Source organism: Schistocerca serialis, chromosome 11 (assembly GCF_023864345.2).
Source record: "Schistocerca serialis cubense isolate TAMUIC-IGC-003099 chromosome 11, iqSchSeri2.2, whole genome shotgun sequence".
In the NCBI taxonomy this organism is placed as follows: domain Eukaryota; kingdom Metazoa; phylum Arthropoda; class Insecta; order Orthoptera; family Acrididae; genus Schistocerca; species Schistocerca serialis.
The window spans coordinates 119,822,876-119,830,131 of NC_064648.1; the positions used below are offsets into that span (position 1 = coordinate 119,822,876).

Here is a 7,256-nt window from a genome sequence, read left to right on the forward strand (position 1 = left end):
TACAGTTTATAACCAATAGATTGTGGTGAAAGTCGACATCTGCCCCTGGAAATGTCTTACAATTTAAAACCTGGTTCCTAAATCTCTGTCTTAACGTTACATAATCTATCTCAAACCTTCCAGTGTCTCCAGGCATCTTTCACGTATACAACCTTCTTTCATGATTCTTAAACCAAATGTTAGCAGAACCTTCCTGTAAAGTTTGGAACGTAGGAGTCGAGATACTGGCAGAAGAAAAGCTGTGAGGACGGGGCGTGAGTGGTGCTTGGATAGCTCAGTTGGTAGAGCACTTGTCCGCGAAAGGCAAAGGTCCCGAGTTCGAGTCTCGGTCCGGCACACAGTTTTAATCTGCCAGGAAGTTTCATATCAGCGCACACTCCGCTGCAGAGTGAAAATCGCATTCTGCAAATGTTAGCTATATCCTTAATGGAAAAACAACACAATATGACGCTTGGATTGTAAAAGGAAGGAAACACAATCATTGTTTACAAGAACACGCTTGCCCACAAAAGTGCTGCGCTAATGAGGAAACTTGTGGATTTGGGATACGGAACCGTTGTGATATCTACTCCATGCAAGACAATGGCTGCCTCTGAGATCCCAGTATTCGCAAAAGAAACTTGTCGACGGATGCGATGCCCTTTGTCGAATGTAAATGTGGCCGTGGCAGCATAGGACAGGCGGTAACGGACGCAAACCACTCGAAGCGTGTCCTGTCCATTGTTGTCTGTCCAGTCGCGTATGGGGACGTTTACGACTCTTGGTAGGCTCTGTCTAGCAGAGGGATATCCTGCCTGCGTCAGCTAAGGAGGAAATGACGAGCCAGCCTCTAGAGAAAGGCCGGCCGCCGCGCTTACGTCACGGCACGTGATTCTGCAGGTCTTACGAGAGCCAGCGAGTAACTGTATCAGACGAGTCACACTACTGGCCATTAAAACTGCTACACCAAGAAGAAATGCAGATGATAAACGGGTATACATTGGACAAATATATTATACTACGACTGACATGTGATTACATTTTCACGCAGTTTGGGTGCATAGATCCCGAGAAATCAGTACCCAGAACAACCACCTCTGGCCGTAATAACGGCCTCGATACGCCTGGGCATTGGGCCAAACAGAGCTCGGATGGCGTGTACAGGTACAGCTGCCCGTGCAGCTTCAACACGATACCACAGTTCATCAAGAGTAGTGACTGGCGTATTGTGACGAGCCAGTTGCTTGGCCACAATTGACCGTACGTTTACAATTGGTGAGAGATTTGGAGAATGTGCTGGCCAGGGCAGCAGTCGAACATTTTCTGTATCCAGGAAGACCCGTACAGGACCTTCAACGTGCGGTCGTGCATTATCCTGCTGAAATGTAGGGTTTCGCAAGGATCGAATGAAGGGTAGAGCCACGGGTCGTAACACATCTGAGATGTAACGTCCACTGTTCAAAGTGCCGTCAGTGCGAACAATAGGTGACCGAGACGTGTGACCAATGGCACCCCATAACATCACGCCGGGTGATACGCCAGTATGGCGATGACGAATACACGCTTCCAATGTGCGTTCACCGCGATGTCCCCAAACACGGATGCGACCATCGTGATGCTGTAAACAGAACCTGGATTCGTCCGAAAAAATCACGTTTCGCCATTCATGCACCTGGGTTCGTCGTCGAGTACACCATCGCAGGCGCTCTTGTCTGTGATGCAGCGTCAAAAGTAACCGCAGCCACGGTCTCCGAGCTGATAGTCCGTGCTGCTGCAAACGTCGTCGAACTGTTCGTGCAGATGGTTGTTGTCTTGCAAACGTCCCCATCTGTTAGGGATCGAGACGTGGCTGCACGATCCGTTACAACCGTGCGGATAAGATGCCTGTCATCTCGACTGCTAGTGATACGAGGCCGTTGGATACAGCACGGTGTTCCGTATTACCCTCCTGAAGCCACCGATTCCATATTCTGCTAACAGTCATTGGATCTCCACCAACGCGAGCAGCAATCTCGCGATACGATAATCCGCAATCGCGATAGGCTACAATGCGACCTTTATCAAAGTCGGAAACGTGATGGTACGGATTTCTCCTCCTTACACGAGGCATCACAACAACGTTTCACCAGGCAACGCCGGTCGACTTTTGTTTGTGTATGAGAAATCGGTTGGAAACTTTCCTCATGTCAGCCCGTTGTAGGTGACGCCACCGGCGCCAACCTTGTGTGAATGCTCTGAAAAGCTAATCATTTGCATATCACAGCATCTTCTTCCTGTCGGTTAAATTTCGCGTATGTGGCACGTCATCTTCGTGGTGTAGCAGTTTTAATGGCCAGTATTGTACATGGGAGTACTACTACTCCTCCGCGTGTTTAAATGTGTGCAAGCTGTCGACAGCACACGACACACTTAAACCCTTACTTTTTCTTTTTTTTTTTTTAACTATCAGAAACAGTCTTGATCACAATTTATTTATTACGGTGACCGGTTTCGCCCACTACTGTGGTCATCTTCAGACCAATGAGCAAGAAGCTCCTTCTGGTGGTAAATCGCACAAAACTGTGATCTAATGACTCTGAGCACTATGGGACTTAGCAGCCGAGGTCGTCAGTCCGCTAGAACTTAGAGCTACTTAAACCTAAGGACATCTCACACATCCATGCCCGACCGTAGCGGTCGCACGGTTCCAGACATTAGCGCCTAGAACCGCTCGGCCACAGCGGCCGGGTCCAGTGAAGTTCGGTAACAGGAGGAAAAGGACTTCTGGTGAGGTGAATACAGGGTTATAAATACAAAATCAAATAGGGGTAATGCAGGTGTGGGTTTAAAAATAAATAAGAAAACAGGACCGCATGTAAGCTGCTACGAACAGCATAGTGAATACATTATCATAGCCAAGGTAGAAGTAGACACGAAGGCCACACCTACCAAGTAGTTCAAATTTACACGCCAACTAGCTTCACGGATGATGAAGAAATTGAAGAAATGTGCGATAAGATAGAAGAAACTATTCACATTGTTAAGGGGGACGAAAATTTAGGGGTGTGTGTGTGGGGGGGGGGGGGGGGGAGGTTGGAATTCAATAGTAGAAAAAGGAAGAGATGGAAAAATAGTGAGTGAATATCGACTGCAAGAAAAGAATGATAGAGGAAGCTGCCTGGTAGAATTTTGCGCAAAGCATATTTTAATCATCACTAACTCTTGGTTAAAGAACCAGGAAAGAACGCTGTATATGTAGAAGAGACAGGGAGACACTGCAAGGTTTCAGATCGATTATATAATGGTAAGGAAAAGATTTAGGAAACGGATTTTAAATTGCAAGACTTTTCCAGGGGCAGATATGTATTCTGACCACAATTTATTTGTTAAGAACTATAGATTAAAACTGAAGAAATTGTAAAAAGGTACGAAATGAAGGAGATGCGACCTGGATTAGTTGAAAGAACCGTAGGTTGTCGAGAGCTTCTGAGGAAGCATTAGGCAATGGTTGATTTGAACAGGCGAAAGAAATACAGTAGAAGACTAATGGGTAGCTTTAAGAGATGAAATAGTGAAGGTAGCGGACGATCAAACAGATAAAAAGACAAGGGGTAGTAGAAATCATTGGATAACACAGGAGATATTTAATTTAACTCGTGAAAGGAGACCGTATAAAAATACAACAAATGAAGAAGACGAAAGGGCTGAGCATGATATTTCATTAGGGGTAAGATAGATACTGCGAAAAGAATTTGACAGAGCATTGAAAGTCGTAACACGAAACAAGAGTCTAGGAGTAGACGGCATTACGTCTGATAGCCTTGTGATAGTCAGCCATGACAAAACACTACCATCTGGTGTACAAGATGTATAAGACAGGCGAAACACTTCAAGAAGAATATAATAATTTCAATTTCAAAGAAAGCAGCTGGTGACAGGTTTGAATATTACCGAACTATCAGTTTAATGAGTCCTCGCTGCAAAATAGTAATACGAATTTTTTATAGATGAATAGAAGCTGACCTTGGTGAAGATTAGTTTGGATTCCGGAGAAATGTAGCAACAAGCGGGGCAATACTGACCCTATGACTTCTCCTAGAAAAGAGGATAAGGAAAGACCAACCTACATTTATTGCATTTGTAGTCTTAGAGAAAGCTTTTCACAATGATCATTGGAACAATGTTGTTGTTGTTGTGGTCTTCAGTCCTGAGACTGGTTTGATGCAGCTCTCCATGCTACTCTATCCTGTGCAAGCTTTTTCATCTCCCAGTACCTACTGCAACCTACATCCTTCTGAATCTGCTTAGTGTATTCATCTCTTGGTCTCCCTCTACGATTTTTACCCTCCACGCTGCCCTCCAATACTAAATTGGTGATCCCTTGATGCCTCAGAACATGTCCTACCAACCGATCCCTTCTTCTGGTCAAGTTGTGCCACAAACTTCTCTTCTCCCCAATCCTATTCAATACTTCCTCATTAGTTATGTGATCTACCCATCTAATCTTCAGCATTCTTCTGTAGCACCACATTTCGAAAGCTTCTATTCTCTTCTTGTCCAAACTATTTATCGTCCATGTTTCACTTCCATACATGGCTACACTCCATACAAATACTTTCAGAAATGACTTCCTGACACTTAAATCAATACTGGATGTTAACAAATTTCTCTTCTTCAGAAACGCTTTCCTTGCCATTGCCAGCCTACATTTTATATCCTCTCTACTTCGACCATCATCAGTTATTTTGCTCCCCAAATAGCAAAACTCCTTTACTACCTTAAGTGCCTCATTTCCTAATCTAATTCCCTCAGCATCACCCGACTTAATTAGACTACATTCCATTATCCTTGTTTTGCTTTTGTTGATGTTCATCTTATACCCTCCTTTCAAGACACTGTCCATTCCATTCAACTGCTCTTCCAAGTCTTTTGCTGTCTCTGACAGAATTACAATGTCATCGGCGAACCTCAAAGTTTTTATTTCTTCTCCATGAATTTTAATACCTACTCCGAATTTTTCTTTTGTTTCCTTTACTGCTTGCTCAATATACAGATTGAACAACATCGGGGAGAGGCTACAACCCTGTCTTACTCCCTTCCCAACCACTGCTTCCCTTTCATGTCCCTCGACTCTTATAACTGCCATCTGGTTTCTGTACAAATTGTAAATAGCCTTTCGCTCCCTGTATTTTACCCCTGCCACCTTTAGAATTTGAAAGAGAGTATTCCAGTCAACATTGTCAAAAGCTTTCTCTAAGTCTACAAATGCTAGAAACGTAGGTTTGCCTTTCCTTAATCTTTCTTCTAAGATAAGTCGTAAGGTCAGTATTGCCTCACGTGTTCCAGTGTTTCTACGGAATCCAAACTGATCTTCCCCGAGGTTGGCTTCTACTAGTTTTTCCATTCGTCTGTAAAGAATTCGCATTAGTATTTTGCAGCTGTGACTTATTAAGCTGATAGTTCGGTAATTTTCACATCTGTCAACACCTGCTTTCTTTGGGATTGGAATTATTATATTCTTCTTGAAGTCTGAGGGTATTTCACCTGTTTCATACATCTTGCTCACCAGATGGTAGAGTTTTGTCAGGACTGGCTCTCCCACGGCCGTCAGTAGTTCCAATGGAATATTGTCTACTCCGGGGGCCTTGTTTCGACTCAGGTCTTTCAGTGCTCTGTCAAACTCTTCACGCAGTATCGTATCTCCCATTTCTTCTTCATCTACATCCTCTTCCATTTCCATAATATTGTCCTCAAGTACATCACCCTTGTATAGACCCTCTATATACTCCTTCCACCTTTCTGCTTTCCCTTCTTTGCTTAGAACTGGGTTTCCATCTGAGCTCTTGATATTCATACAAGTCGTTCTCTTGTCTCCAAAGGTCTCTTTAATTTTCCTGTAGGCGGTATCTATCTTACCCCTAGTGAGATAGGCCTCTACATCCTTACATTTGTCCTCTAGCCATCCCTGCTTAGCCATTTTGCACTTCCTGTCGATCTCATTTTTGAGACGTTTGTATTCCTTTTTGCCTGTTTCACTTACTGCATTTTTATATTTTCTCCTTTCATCAATTAAATTCAATATTTCTTCTGTTACCCAAGGATTTCTACTAGCCCTCGTCTTTTTACCTACTTGATCCTCTGCTGCCTTCACTACTTCATCCCTCAAAGCTACCCATTCTTCTTCTACTGTATTTATTTCCCCCATTCCTGTCAATTGCTCCCTTATGCTCTCCCTGAATCTCTGTACGACCTCTGGTTCTTTTAGTTTATCCAGGTCCCATCTCCTTAAATTCCCACCTTTTTGCAGTTTCTTCAGTTTTAATCTACAGGTCATAACCAATAGATTGTGGTCAGAGTCCACATCTGCCCCTGGAAATGTCTTACAATTTAAAACCTGGTTCCTAAATCTCTGTCTTACCATTATATAATCTATCTGATACCTTTTAGTATCTCCAGGGTTCTTCCATGTATACAACCTTCTTTCATGATTCTTAAACCAAGTGTTAGTTATGATTATGTTGTGCTCTGTGCAAAATTCTACCAGGCGGCTTCCTCTTTCATTTCTGTCCCCCAATCCATATTCACCTACTATGTTTCCTTCTCTCCCTTTTCCTACACTCGAATTCCAGTCACCCATGACTATTAAATTTTCGTCTCCCTTCACAATCTGAATAATTTCTTTTATTTCATCATACATTTCTTCAATTTCTTCGTCATCTGCAGAGCTAGTTGGCATATAAACTTGTACTACTGTAGTAGGTGTGGGCTTTGTATCTATCTTGGCCACAATAATGCGTTCACTATGTTGTTTGTAGTAGCTTACCCGCATTCCTATTTTCCTATTCATTATTAAACCTACTCCTGCATTACCCCTATTTGATTTTGTGTTTATAACCCTGTAGTCACCTGACCAGAAGTCTTGTTCCTCTTGCCACCGAACTTCACTAATTCCCACTATATCTAACTTCAACCTATCCATTTCCCTTTTTAAATTTTCTAACCTACCTGCCCGATTAAGGGATCTGACATTCCACGCTCCGATCCGTAGAACGCCAGTTTTCTTTCTCCTGATAACGACATCCTCTTGAGTAGTCCCCGCCCGGAGATCCGAATGGGGGACTATTTTACCTCCGGAATATTTTACCCAAGAGGACGCCATCATCATTGAATCATACAGTAAAGCTGCATGCCCTCGGGAAAAATTACGGCTGTAGTTTCCCCTTGCTTTCAGCCGTTCGCAGTACCAGCACAGCAAGGCCGTTTTGGTTATTGTTACAAGGCCAGATCAGTGGATCATC

The 7,256-nt window shown here is 43.4% G+C and overlaps 1 non-coding gene across 1 annotated transcript; it reads left to right on the plus strand.

Moving 5' to 3' along the window:
• Positions 1-262: 262 nt before the first annotated feature.
• Positions 263-337, plus strand: Trnas-cga (transfer RNA serine (anticodon CGA)). Its single transcript has one exon. It is a non-coding gene; the product is annotated as a tRNA-Ser (tRNA).
• Positions 338-7,256: the final 6,919 nt, after the last annotated feature.